Source organism: Aegilops tauschii, chromosome 4, assembly GCF_002575655.3.
Source record: "Aegilops tauschii subsp. strangulata cultivar AL8/78 chromosome 4, Aet v6.0, whole genome shotgun sequence".
Taxonomy (NCBI): Eukaryota; Viridiplantae; Streptophyta; class Magnoliopsida; order Poales; family Poaceae; genus Aegilops; species Aegilops tauschii.
Window position 1 is genome coordinate 64,043,307 of NC_053038.3, and position 14,857 is coordinate 64,058,163.

Genomic DNA, 14,857 nt, shown 5'->3' on the forward strand with positions numbered 1-14,857 from the left:
GGAAAGGGGGCCATGAATCACGCATCCACACATTCGGAGCCGCTTCAGATTAAGCGCCGAGGTTTTGGCGCTGGCGAAGCTTGCCGGGCAACACACGGGGCTGTGTTCGTGTAATGTTGGACTGTTCTGCATGCAAGATTGATTCCACGGCAGAAGCAGTATTTTCCTTTAGATTTTTGCCACGCGCCGTTTGCACCAGAGGCCAGGACCAGGACGGCTGCTGTCCAAGATGAGGGATTTTATAAGATCTGAGATGAGGCTGCATGCAGAAGTTGGCGTCTCCGTCTCTTTTTTTTTAAAAAAACTTTCAATCTATTCATCTTCAATCATGATAGTACAACGAACACTAAAATAATGAAAATTACATCCAGATCCGTAGACCACCTAGCGACGACTACAAACACTGAAGCGAGCCGAAGGCGCGTCGCTGTCATCGCTCCTCCCTCACCGGAGCCGGGCAAACCTTGTTGTAGTAGACAGTCGGAAAATCGTCGTGCCAAGGTCCCATAGAACCAACGCATCAGAACAGCAACCGCCGCGGATGAAGGGCGTAGATCAAAAGGATCCAACCTGAAGATACACGAACGAAGACGAATGACGAACAGGTCCGAGCAAATCCACCAAAGACGGATTCGCCGGAGACACACCTCCACACGCCCGCCGATGATGCTACACGTATCACCGGAACGGGGACTAGACGGTGAGACCTTTGTTCCATCTTCAGAAAGCCGCCGCCGTCTCGCCTGCCTGAACAGGACACAAACCCTAACAAAGCTCGAAAAAAGATATGACAAAAGTTGGCATCTCCATCTCTGTCGGTGTAGCAGTCGTGTCCGTGTAGCTATAGTTAAATAGTTATACATTTATTTAGAAGAAAAAATGCCGAATTCACAGTATCCTTGATATGCTAGTTAGGCTGCTAATTTCTTTGCGATAATTGATTGTAGCAATAATTTAATTGAGCAAGAGAATGTGGATTCCCTAGATAAAAGTTGTATAATCCTTTGCACCACTCCTTGCTTGGGCTTGAAGTGCCCGTACCTTTTTCATGGGAGCTTTTGTTGTTGTCTGCACACTGAGCCGTTGAAACGTTTCTAGAAGGCAAGATAAAATAGTACTACGTCCTACTCGACAAGTTCATGTGCTGGTGGTGGCACACATGCCAGTTGATTGCGACCTAGATTTACCAGTGTTTTCCTGCTTTACAACTCATGGATCATCTCCTTTTTGTGGTTGCTTTACTTGCCACCTCGTAGCTTTCTCTTGGATTTTTATGTGGAAAAAGAAAGTGGAGGGGTGCCCTCCCCTCCGGTCTCTGCACTTTCTTTCTCTCTTTTTGGTGGACATTTTGATTGATTCGTGCTGGGTGGTGCTTTGGCCGCTAAGATGTCGAGATGCTTCTAGAAGCACATTGCTCTGGGCATGGATGGGGCCTTTGTACCAGCTCAGATGTGGATAGATGTATGAGTGGTGAGTCAGTACAAGAAAGGGGGTTTCTCTTTTTTCTTAAAGAGAGAGAGAGAGAGAGGAGTGAAGCAAGATTTTTATGTTTATATTTGGATTGAAGGGTAATACTGTATTTGTGATGATAATATCGTGAGCCCGGAGTGTGAGGTGGGTCCTTAGTTAGGGTATTGAAGCGAATACGATCAAGCCTGCATCTTGACAAGGAGAGGGCAAGGCCCCTTTGCCTCATACACAGTGATGTACACTCCTTGCAGTCATGAAGGAGACCTGGAATCTCAGTCCTCCCCCTCTTGGTTTCTTTACGTGTCCTCCTGCATGCCTAAGTGTGAGTTGTTTTAAAAGCTGTCATTCATCCGTGGATACAAAATTACAAAGATGCATCATACTTATCCGCGCTGTTGTGTGATAGTTTTGCCTCGCTGCCCGGAAAATCTAAGCACTTAGATGGTGTTTTTCTTTTTGAGACCTTAGAGCATCTACACCCGGACTTGGCAAATCTGGCCACTCAAATGCCCGCGGCCACGCCCGGGCGCGTCCGCGGGCACTGACCGGGCACCCCTCATATTTGCCATTCCGCATCCGCGTATCTCATATCCGGCGCCTTATATCCATACTACCCATGCACGCTTTAATCTATCATACGTGATCAGACGAGGAGGAGGAGGAGGGGGGGCCGGAATCACCACTTCCTCACCGGGCCTTTGCCTTTCCGGTCGCCGGCTCAGCTGTAGGCGTCCGCGGCTGGTGGAGGGTCTTGGTCGTCGGACGACGAGGTGCAGCTGTCGCCGCCGTCGGAGTCGGAGTCGGAGATGACGATGAGCCCCTTCATCCAACAGACTGTCCTGTCCTGCTCCTGCTTCAGCCTTGCCACCCGAGCCTTCTCCGTCGCTGCCTTCTTCGCATCCGGCTGCTCAATGGCTAGCCGGAGCACCTTCGCGTTCTTTCATCGGAGGCGGCGAGCGTCCGTCTTCGCCGTCGTAAGGGAGCGGCGGTACACCCAGGCGAGGACGCACATCCTGGTCGGCGTCCGACTCCGTCCCGCGGCGGCGGCACGCGGACTGCTCCGCCTTCTCCCTCTCCCCTGCACGCCGCCTCTCGCGGCTCGCGGCGCGCGGCGCACGCCTCCGACTCCGGAGTGCGCGTGCGGGCCGGAGGCGCGGGCACAAGCGCCCAGTGTTAGCCGCGTGCAAGAGCGGCCGACAGGGGAAGGAGACGACGCGGGGCCGGCGCGGACTGTGCTGACTGGGCTTCACCGCGCGCGGGCCGGGAGGGTCCAGCTCCAGCGCCGTCGCGGGAGGTGCGGCGACGCTCCAGATCTGGAGCAGCTGCCGATCTCCACCTTGGACCGCCCCAGCGCAACGCGGAGGGCCATCTCCTCCTTGTAGTCGAGCTCCTAGTTAGAGTCGCTGCCGGAGCTGCTCATGGTGGTGGATGGGATCGGAACCGGACAGGGAGAGGAGTGGACGGACGGAGCGAGAGAGGGAGAGAGTGAGCTAGGGTTTGAGCTCGCCGCCCGGATTGAGGTTTTTTGTGGGATCCGTGGAGGGACGGGCCTGTCAGGTGGACGCGCCCGGACGTGCTCGGGCCGCCCCATATCCGCCCTATATTTGGGTTGGATATGAGGGGTGCCGATTAGCCCGGGTGTTTGTCTGCAGTTTGAATGATCCGGTTAGGTCAATTTTTTGTGACCGGACGGTGTGCCCGGCCGTTTGAGACGGGTACGAGAGACCCGACTGTAGATGCTCTTAGATGGTGGTTTAATTGTAGCGTAATACGAGTAGTATATATATTGCAAAAAGGCACGTTGATGTTTTTCTTGTTTGCCGTAATTAGTGGGACTCTTGGGTTCATCAGATGAAGACAAACAACTTACTGAGTCATCCAGGTCGATCAGTAGACAAGGAAATGCACCAAATTTAGCCGCCTTTGATAATGGCATAGTAGTAGGCGTACTGAGTGCTGATGCAGATTCCCAAACAAATTAGCTTTACATGTCATCTTTCTTATCGCTTGAGGAGCTCATTTACCTTTCATCCGTTGTCCAAATGCACCATAGAAAGGTAGTACTCCCTCCGTCTCAGTTTATAAAGCGTGCGCGTAGTTTTAGGTCATCAATTTGACTAACTAAATATGAGTTATGTGTTATCAAAAGTATATTATTAGATTCTTAAATGGATGTACATGCCTAATTTACAGCCCCGACACTATTTTGGAACCGAGAGAGTAGTAGTCCTTGTAGCTGCCGGTCACCATTCGACGTACTCCCTCTTTTCCGGTTTATAGGGCTCAATTCAAAAATCTCACCAACCAAGATAGATGGTAAGTGGTGGAATACTTTTCGTAATTTGCAAAAGCACCCAACTATTGCTCTTGTTTTCCTCAAAAATTCATGTTTAGCAATGTATTAATTGCAATGCATGCATGCATAAAGTGCATGCATTGGTCAATTTTCTTTTAATATTTGCATGTAATTATTTAATACATCTTGAAATCTAAATTGTAACGGCGAACAACCAAGTTAAGTCTTATAAAATGGAAAAACTAAGATTTTGAGATAAGCCCTGTAAACCGGAAAGGAGGGAGTATCATACTACTAAATTTGAAATCGTCCTTCCTTCCACGTGTCAAACTTTTATTGCTGTAACGTTTGTGGGAGCAGCGGTACACATGAAATAAATAGTTGGAGGGAGTCACAGTGACGGGTCCGGTTCTCTAGGCAGGGTTGGTAATCAACGCCATGCATCGTGCATGTGATGATGGGGTGGAGTTATCAGCAGTGTTCCTCATGGATTCGTTTCGCGGGGCGCAGACAAGTTGAGATTAGATAGATCTGTCCGGCACATGAGCTGCATGTGCGCTCCAGATCATCAGCACGGAGAGATATCCCACGTCGACACCCACCATGCGTACAGTGACCACGTTCTAGAAGCAGAATATCTGCTATCTGCTCACGCTGCATGCACAGCACCCCGCGCCGGCAACGTCGAGACCGGGAGAATCATCGACGCGGCCGGCGTAGCGTCTCTCGTTTATCCCCAAGGCCGGGGATGACTTGTCTGGCCCCTGTCGGCCGGACCCGCCGAAACTTGCGGACCAAGGAGAGCAGAGGGTGCATGCGTGGGTCAGTTGGTTGGGTGGGTGCCCGGCGCATCCGCCGCGTCCCACCGACGGGCGGGGACCCTCCAGCGCGGGCACGCGTGTTTCTGGCCCTCACAGTCCATCACTTGCGTGGAACACTGTCGGAGAAGCCTGAACCCGTGGCCATATGTTACGCTCAACCCTGTTGCATACGACCATGGAAACATATGGCCGATGCCGATGTCAGAGTAGAATGTTCTGCTAGTACCTACGTACCCCAAGGAGAAAAACTGAAGAAAAGTTTATCGAAAAAAAATGAAGAAAAACCTCGAATAACGGTCAAGTTCAAACGGCGGGCGACGGACGGCGATCCCGCCGGTCGCCCCTCGAAGGAATGGCTTTTACTTTTCTGTAGCAAGCAACATGCAACGTGAGTTCGGAATCTTTGCACGCACTGACACACATCTTCACCACGTCACACTGGCATGACCTCTCGAGTTGTATGGCGGATGGTTCAAACCCCGCGAGATGCTTGGGCGCGCGTCTACCGCGAGGGCCAGAAACACGCGTGATATTTGCATCACTGGGTCAGGCCAACTCCACCGCGCGACCCTATTCTGTTCGGGTGTATCCGTTTGGAGTAAAACGGACATACCAGACGGCCCAGCGCGCGACCCCATCCTTAAAAAAGTCTGTTTTTTGTCCGCTTCACCCCATCCTGGAAGTAAAGTTGGGCTGGCTTTGGGTCTGAAACGGACACGAGCGCAGCTCTCTGCGTCGTCCTCGTCCGGGGTGTGTCATTTCACATGTGACCCTGACCCGCCTGTCATTGGCCCACACACCCACCCACCCACCCCTCTCTCTCCTCCTTTTCTCTCCCCGGCCCACCACGCGCACACAACACCACGAGGCTGAACAGCCGCGGGCGCCGAGGAGCACGCTGCGCTCCAGCCGGCCGGCCTCGCCTCGCCGTCGTTGAGGCCCCGCCGCCATGGCCGGCGAGCAGGCGGGGGGCGAGCAGGCGCGGCGGCAGGAGACACGCGGGGACGAACACGCGGACGCGGCCGGAGCGCATCGGCGGGCTGCTGCAGGCGAGCGCGAATGGCGGCGACGAGCTGCTGCGGGAGGGGCGGCAGGGCGCGGGCGCGGCGCGGTGGCGAGCTGGTGCGGGCAGGGCGCGGGCAAGCGGGCGCGCGAGGGCGGCCGACCGCGCGGGGTGGAGGGCGCGGGCGCGGCGCGGCGGCGAGCTGCTCCGGGAAGGGCGGGGGCACGCGGGACGGAGCGCGCGCGGGCGGCCGACTGCGGCGGGGCATGCGGCTGGCGGCGCGCAGCGTGTGGCGGGCGAGCGGCGTGGCGTGGCTGGCTCCACAGGTTGGTGCACGGGCGGACGCGCGGCCGGCTAGCTAGCTAGCTTGTGCGGGCGCGCGGGCTGCTTCTGCTAGCTAGCTAGCTTAGCTAGCCAGCCGCCGTGCCGGCGGCGAGCGAGCGCCTTGTTTGCTAGCTTTCTAGCTAGCGCAGGCGGGCGAGGCGAGCGGGCGGGACGGCATGAAGGCGCGGGCGAGCTCGACGGCGGCGGCGGCACCGGCGAGGCGAGAGCGCGAACTCGCGGGCGGGCGAGTGGGCGCGCGGTCGAGGCGTTCATTTTGGGGTCGGTCGGTGCGTTGGGCGCTTTCAACTACACCCGGATGTACATGTCTGTTTTGACACTCATTGCTACGCCAAACGTATAAAATCCGAACAAAACAGACGTCTCGCATCGCAGCGCACGAAATAGATTACTGCGAGAACATCTCGGCTGCGGAGTCTCTCCTCGCAGGATTATTAATGGGACTTGCGTGGCTTGTGCCAAAGTCTCTTGTCATGCGTAGCACCCATGTACTTAAGTAGAGACAGATACAAAATTGGCATCAGCTTTTCTTGGCATCACTGCCGTCAGGCTACTCCTCGTTTCTTATCGCGAACTTTTCCTTCAGACTTGTTCCACAGGCGTTTGATTAGATTCTTTTTTTTAAGGAAAAGTATGTAGTGCCCTGACCTCTACATCAAGTTATGCATGCAGCATTATTTATTGTGAAGTACGGAAATTAATATAGTCATTATGCTGCCCTTATACAATATTTTTTAGGGGAATTGCTACCTTTATACATGAGTTACTCCCTCCTTACCAGTTTATAAGGCTCATTTCAAAATCGCCAGATTTCCAAAACATAAGGCTCAATTCGTGGTCCGCTCGGTTGAAGCGCTGCGGTCGTTTCGATCCCTACGCACGCAATTAATTAGCTGGCTGCTGTTCTCGTACGAAAAGAAATGGCCGTTACTCCTTTCCTCTCCCTCGCTGCATGCCTGCATGCATGCACCACCCACTTCTTTAAAACGACTCGAAGCACTCGTGTTCTTTCACCCACCTTCCTCTACTCTTTTCATCCACATACGAAACGAGAGCAGCAAAGCGATGTCAGATTGGATTCCGGACGTCGAGAAGGAGCTCCAGCCATTGGTGATGGGCACGGAGAACTCCGGCGGCACCGTAGCCATGGGCGCTGCTGACTTAGCTGTCAACGGCGTCGGCGCTGCGGTGGGCGCGGCCCGTGCCACCACAGACGAGATCCTCGTCGCCGACCAAGACATGGAGATGCAGACGGGCGCGGAGGTGGTGTGTGATCCAGACGCCGAGACGCAGTCCGCCCCTGATGTTGTCTGTGATCCAGACGCGGAGACGCAGTCCGCACAGTCCGCCGCTGATGATGTGTCTGATGCAGACGCGGAGACCCAGCTTCCCGCCGGAGGCGAGGGTCAGTACGATGCTGACGATGAAGTGGGGGCGCTTCTGGACCAAGTCGAGGCGTTCGTGGATAACTTCTCAGCGCTCCTCGACCAGGTCGAGCAGCTCGTGCACCAGCTCACGATCACCCAGCGCACGGGCGACGGCTTCCCAGAGCCGGGGAGGTCCTCGGTGACGCCGGAACACGGCCTGCAGTGGCGCTACTGACTCCGTCGTCAGCCACGCCGGCGTGCCGAACTGCAGTTTGACGGAATCCCGCTAGAACGGCGCCGGCGAGCCCGTGAACTCCATGGCTACGCCCGGCATCACCATAACCAACACCTATGCCAGCTTCCAACCTCTCATTCCCCTCTGATGGTGGCTCGTTTAGGTCAATGAGGACCATGGTTCCGGAAAGGAGATGGAGATGTGGGAGAAGAATGGTGTGGCTAAACTTGCTTGCTGCCCACCACTTTATACTGCAGTGCATGTACGATTTGCTATGGCGGGAGAGGCAGTGTTCGAGTTCGCGGCGCCAGAGCTGAAAAACCAAAAATTGAGCTAATGGCACCAGAGGATTTTGGCGGTGCTTTTTTCATTTGTTGTTTGGCGCCGTGCATGCAAACCATGAAAATGAAACTGGCCTATGCATGCGCCATGCAGATGAGAGAGAGAGGTGGGAGAGACCGCGCGCACGGGCCGGTTTAGTTTTGAGGTCAGGCGGGAGAGAGCGCGCGCATGCAGTAAGTTCAGAGCGGAGGCGGGAGAGAGCGCGCGCATGCAGCCGTTAGCGCGCAGCATAGAGCACGCGGGCGCTGGAGTTATTGCGTCGGGAGTCGAACGGCTGAGAATTAATACTGCGGCGCGCACAGTTTTCGCGAAGAAAAAGCAGAAGGCTCATTGGGCACTTTCTAAACCAGCACAATTCATCCCAGCCAATAGACATTTCCCTTGGTTGATGAGATTTCAGATATGAGCCTTATAAAACGGTAAGGAGGGAGTATCATATTGTTAGACTGTCGACCATATAAGACTAGCCACAATGGGATGTTACTACCTCAATAGTGGGTAGTAACATAAGTGTGGTAACATGCAAAGCTTCATTTATTACGTTATGGACTCATATTGCATTGAGACATGTGATGTTACAGTAACTAGCTAAGTTAGTAGTACTACATCTCTCCTCATTAACTCATTGCCACATAAGCAAAATTGCTGAGTTAGACTCGATGTTACTACCGAAGTTACTCCCACTGTGGCTAGTCTAAGCTACCATATCCACGTGGCAGCACACCGAGGCAAGAAAATCGCGCGCCTCCATACACTGCAGGACGATCGTGTATGAACCCAAAGATTTAGCGATATGAATAATCTGTATAAAACCGACTTAAAAAAAGTCTGCATAAAAATGAAAAATTTATTTTTGTTAGAAAACAATATCCTTGCTCCCCGCAAAAAAATAAATCTCTGCAACAGTTCCACATGCCGAGATATCCAAAGCGTAGGGAAGTTGGTTCAAAACCCAAAGAATATGTTATACCTGTCTTTTGGTTTGCTGAGAGAAAAAGAACTCACATTTATGGAAATATATCTTATTGACAACCTTCCCCATATCAGGCTCTCTGAAATATGATTGTGTCATATGTATACTGTTGGATAGACACTCCTCCACGACATGCGGGTAAAGCCACTACCTACACATCCTGCTTAGCCCAAGAAATGAGGATAATAAATCATTTGTCCCATGCAGGCTAGTAGTTGGTTATATACTTGATATAATTGAAGTGTTCCCAGAAAGTTATTGGAGTGTCTGCAGAACAAGTATGCATCTTCTCATTTGAAAGTTGCATATGATAGGGATTTTCCATTATATTTTGGGAAATTCATTTATAAGTTTTCTGATGCACTCTCTCTCTCTCTCTCTCTCTCTCTCTCTCTCTCTCTCTCTCTCTCTCTCTCTCTCTCTCTCTCTCCAACTGCAATGATTTTGTTTGCTGGAGAATTTAATTGTCCATTATATATCAATTTGATGTTTTGCTTTTCCTATGCTATAGGAATCATGTGTTTCAAAGAAGCCCAACATCTATCTAGAAGGCAACAAAAAAAATGGTCATGCGGTGGTGTGCTACTCCTAAATGTTATGTGCAATAAGATGACATTCAAAATAAAATAAACATTTAGTACTTGCTTGTGAATATGTGACATAGATTTACCAGCAGATCCAAAGTCTCAAGTTACTCATTGAGTGTTATGTGCATCCTAAATGTAGAGGCCGGGAGTAACTAAACATTAAAATGGTCCATGTAAGGATATCAATCATCGTTATTCTCTGTCCTTGATCTCTGGTTTTTGTATTGATACATTTGTGGTGGGTCTCTGTGTTCGTAGCATTTAGGAGCGACGTTTTTATTTATTAAGGTGTTGGACTGCTTCTACAAGCAAATTACACTAGGCGATTCACCTTTGTGCCAGCTCAGATTGAATGGAAGACTTTTGTCTGCTTGCAACCTTGAAGGAAACCTCAAACTGAATGGTTTTTTGCTTCACGTATCCAGTACACATTCGTATGTCTAACCGGGACTGTTACTATCGTTGTGCTACCCCACTGCTTGAGGATAAAAAGGTCGTAAACCCTTTACCTGTAGAAAGACAAGAGAGATAAGCAAGATTAGTCGTAGTCGGCAGATATTTGGATAGTTGCTTATTAAACTTAGTATATGTACCAAACGAACACCACTTTGTCTTCTTTATTATTCATGATGGTCCCTTGTGCTTATCTTATTGTTTGCTGGGCGTAATTAGTTACTATCAATGGAACCCTTTTGTGGATCAAATGATACTGTTAAACAGCTTATTCAGTCGTCTCCTGGATCAACTTGAAGTGTACCAAATTATGCCCGCAATTGTTAGTGGTGTACTACTACTAGTTGTGATGATCCAAATTCTCGACCCAATTGCTTTACATGTCATCATCTTATCGCTTTGATCTGTTGTGTATGCAGTGGACTAAAGTAAGATATAATGTTGGAAAAGGCAGAGAAAAATTGACACACACATATCCAACTAATGATGACGTGTTCCATGTGGTGCCACGGTGGGGACTGGGGACAACACCATTTGGTGCGTAGTCCTTGTACGTAGCACTCACTCAGCATTCAACATGTGTGTGCTGCAACGCTCTAAATTCGTGTACAAGCAACGGTACACGGGGACTTTAATTTGTAGGTACGACGACGCTGTAAAGGCTGACTCATTATTATTAGACGAGTCAAGCGGGATAAGCACTAGTGTGCTGGATCAGCTATAGGTAGAGGGGCCAATCCATCCATGCATGCGAGGGTAGTGTCGTGTCCCCGAGAGACCGTGCTCCTCTCATGGGGTCGCCGAACCACCCAGTGTAAATATCTGATTGATCTATGATCTATCCAACACATGACATGCTGCCGGGATGTCGATCAACATGGAGCTGGGAGATCAGATCACATGTCAGCATCCACTCCGCGCTTAGTCATCATGCCCTGCCCTACAACCCGAGCATATGTGCTTGCTGCATGTATACGTACCCCACTCGCTGGGAGAAAGCATAGCAACATGCGCTCCATTGCTTGTGCTGAAAGGAAGAACAATCAAGGATTCAAGGATGAGCCTGCAGCTACAGGGAAGTGGACTCGACGGGCACTAGATGAGTTCCTGATTGGAGGGTCGAGTTCTTCTATTTTGTGGCGTCCCCGCTTGCTTGGAGGCGGAGACTTGGATGGAGGGGGTCAACGCGGCGTCATTCCCTCGCCGCTGTCTGACTGCGATCGGTATTGTATTGAGGTCCCGGTGTCAGCCGGCCGGACTCAAGTTTCTACTCTCCCGGTCGCGTGGCAGAATAGACGTGCTTGCCACTGCGTCGTGTCAGTACCAGCCATGCACGTATATCCAATCCAATACTGTCGCCTTGTATTGTACGTAGCAGGGAGACTTTGTAGGGTTTCATAGCGATGGAAGAACTGAATCTAGCTAGGTGTAGAGATCATAGAGAGACGCCGACGCGTGTGCTTGGTTGCCATGCCAAGATTAGGATAATATATCATTAGGGGTTGAGGTCAACCTGTGTTGGCTGTCATCGGTTTTTCTGTATTTGCGCCGTACGATTGAGTAGGCCGCGCACGGTTTTTTTCCAAAAAGAAAATGAACCGGCGACAGTATCTTGAGTTATTTTAGTTCTTGATCATAGCTGGCTTCGGCCTATTATGTATGCCGTGGGAGGAGGAGAATCCAACTGCCTTTTCTCAACCAAGAAGAAACCAGGGGCACGAGGCACACGCATGTGATGTGCCGCTGCTGCATCTGCATGCACACAAAGCATGCTGATGCTGCGTCGACAAGGCAGGCAGCGGTGCCTCTCCGACAACCAACGTTTTGGTTCCACCGACTCATTCGACGTCGCTTCTGTTCTGTGGGGACGAACCAATTCTGTTCCTGTGGGAGCCAGCCGGGTTGATCACCAGCCCAGCGAATCACACTCTTTCGCGGCCATGCATGCGCATCATGCAACCCGGCCTCTGATCAGATCGTAAGATGCTTTCCTGGTGCTAGTACAGTAGTGTTTAATAAGAGATGATAGAGCAATAATAAAGCGAACGAATCCTTTGACGGTTTGCAGCCCAACGCTGCACCGCGCCCACCGTACCTTAGCCGAAGTTTGCTCCGCTGGATGTGTCTCCGTCGACCAACGAGGCATACCGCTTATTTTATCAACAAGATTTGGGAGTGATAATAACACGGCTAATATAATGAGATCAGGCACCAAAACAGATAAAATACTCTACTATTCCAGCTCGCAATCCCTAGTATTATCGACGCTCCTAACGCCAACCTTCCTTCTAGAAGCCCGTTGCCCTCTCAGCAGCTCGGAAAGCAGGGGCTTGCTTGTGGATAACATTTCCAGTGGCACAACGGTAATTTATTACCATCTGACCGATAGGCTTAGGTCGATGAACCTGGACAGAATGACGACGACGGTTTAATTAACTGGCCGGTGGCTTTCGTAAGTGCATATGCTCACCGTCGCTCTTAACGATCGATCCGCAAGCGCGTATCTTTAATGAGATTACTATTGTCTTCGATTTGATTGACAAGCAGCCTCCCGTAATCCGGTTAGGCAAGCGCAATTAGGTCTGGCGGCTGAAAGGACACATCATTCTCTCCGACACCCCAGACGACGACGACGACCGTGGCTCCTTGTCCGACAACTCGGACGATCCGTCACCAGCCGCCGATGCCTACAGCTGCGCAGCAACTGTCGTGGTTCCAAGTCTGACAGTAGAATGAGGGGTAAGTATGAGGAGGCAAGATCCTAGCTACGGTGGAGTTGTGGACGCAAGATGCCCTTCTCAGAGTAAGTAACAGCCCTACGTCTCGGTGCCCTGAGACTGGTCGATTGGATTATGTGTGAAGTTACAGGGGGTGCGAACCCTTGTGCCAGTGAAGGGGGTGGCTTATATAGATTGCGCCAGGACCCCAGCCAGCCCACGTTACAAGGGGTTCAATGTACATTAAGATAGAGACGTTACTGGTAACGCCAGCATTAAAGCCATACAAATGATCATTAAGATTACAGAGTGAACGCCCGGCCGTTGTCATTCAGAGTGACCTTAAATCTTCTGTTCTCCGAGTGGTTTCTGGTATGGTCGAATGAACATATTTTGGTCGAATGGAATTGGGCTATCCGAGTGAACACTCAGTCGAGTGAGTTGTGTCCCGTGGTGATTTCAATTGGTAGAATCTGCTGTCCTTTGGATGTCCTTGACTGTAGGGCAGTGTCCTTGGGTAGGGTGCTTAGATCAGGTCTATTGCCCTACCCTAGGTACATGTCATCATCATTAGCCCCCGAATGGTTCTGGGTCTGAGTGGAGATGGAGTAGAAGATGGTTCCGACTGAATTTTCATGCTTCAGAAGCATTTTACTTGGATTGGAGAACCATGCAAAAACTTCGACCTCATTCTCAGTCGCCTTGACCCATTCAGAGGTTGTCGAGTGAACTTTGTTGATAAGCTTCGAGTGTTTGATATGGTATAAAATCTCCGGCATGATTGACTGCTCTGCCGTTCCCGGATCTTGCGGGATTCGAAATTTGGGGAAGCGCGCGGGGCGGAGAGAGCTGCGGTAATCGGAGTGGATTAGGCAGGGGCGCCTCGATCCCCGCACCACCTCTTTAGCCACGTATCGCGCGCGCGACTCTTGCGGGATTTGACAGGATTGCTGACCCACAAGTCAGTAACTCGGGGAACGAGCCCATATAAGATGTTTGGGCTGGTGCCTTTGCACTGTGCACCTAATTTCCCCTCTTCCTCCTGTGCTTCTCCACTGCGCCCGCCTCCTTCCTCGACGCCGCCGCCCAGCCCGAGCGCAACCCGCAGCGATGGCGAAGGACAAGACGGCGGTCTTGGAGCGTGCGAAGAAGGCGACGACGAAGGCGAAGGGCAAGAAGACGAGCAGAGGGGGGTCATCGTCGAGATCCGGCCTGCCGCCCGGCTGGATTCAGGGCGACTGGATTCGCTCCACGATCCAGCGGGAGGATCTGGAGCATCTGGAGGAGGGGGGACTGATTCCCCATGGCTCCTGGCGCTTCCAGAGGACGAGACCGAACCGCCACCGCAAGAGGGTGAGTGCGTCCTTCTCGCCACTCACGTCGACCGCGGTTTCTCCCTGCCTCCACATCCTTTTTTCCGGGGGTTTTTTTACTTTCTTTGGAGCTCAACTTCATCACTTTTCACCCAACACCATCACATACCTTGCTGCATTTGTATCTATGTGCGAAAACTTTCTGGGGTGTCGACCGCACTGGGCCTCTTCAAGCACATTTTCACTTGTCGTTCTCAGTCTGTAAAAAAGGCTAATCCGAGTGATGAGAGGACACACGTGATCCAGATGTGTGGAGGGTTAGGGATCCAGATGAGGGGTAAAAGCACTTTCCCAGCTATGATTATCCCTGAGTCAGTCAGAGGTTGGCAGTCGACTTGGTTCTATTGTAAGGACAAACCGACCCCTGGTCAATCGACCGGCCTTCCTCCGTTTTCCATGGAGCGAGTCGAGAAGCCCTCTTCCTTGAAAGTGACCTCGGCTGATAAAGCGGAGGTGAAGATGTTGGTTGAGCGATTGGTCCAACTTGTCCGTGATGATGTGGCCGGTATGGATTTGCTAGAGGTGTTTCTCAAACGACGCATCCAGCCACTCCAAGCCCGCGATCACCCAATGTGGCTGTACTCGGGCGTTGAAGACAGCACTCGGATCCACCCAGAAGAAGTTGGTGAGGAGACGGTGGAGCAATGGTTGCAGGGTATCACTGGCAACAAGGACAACCCCAGGGGGTCTAGGAGGGTCCCTCCATTCGACAACACCAATGAACCAGACAAGGTCTGACTCTTTCCTTTCGAGTGTCTTTTTGTTCTGACATGTAATTGCTTTTGAAACCGACTGACATTCGGCCGACTCTGTGTCTTGCAGATTTATACTAAGATGTATTTGATGCCCAACGGAGAGCAAGAGCAGGAGCAGGAACG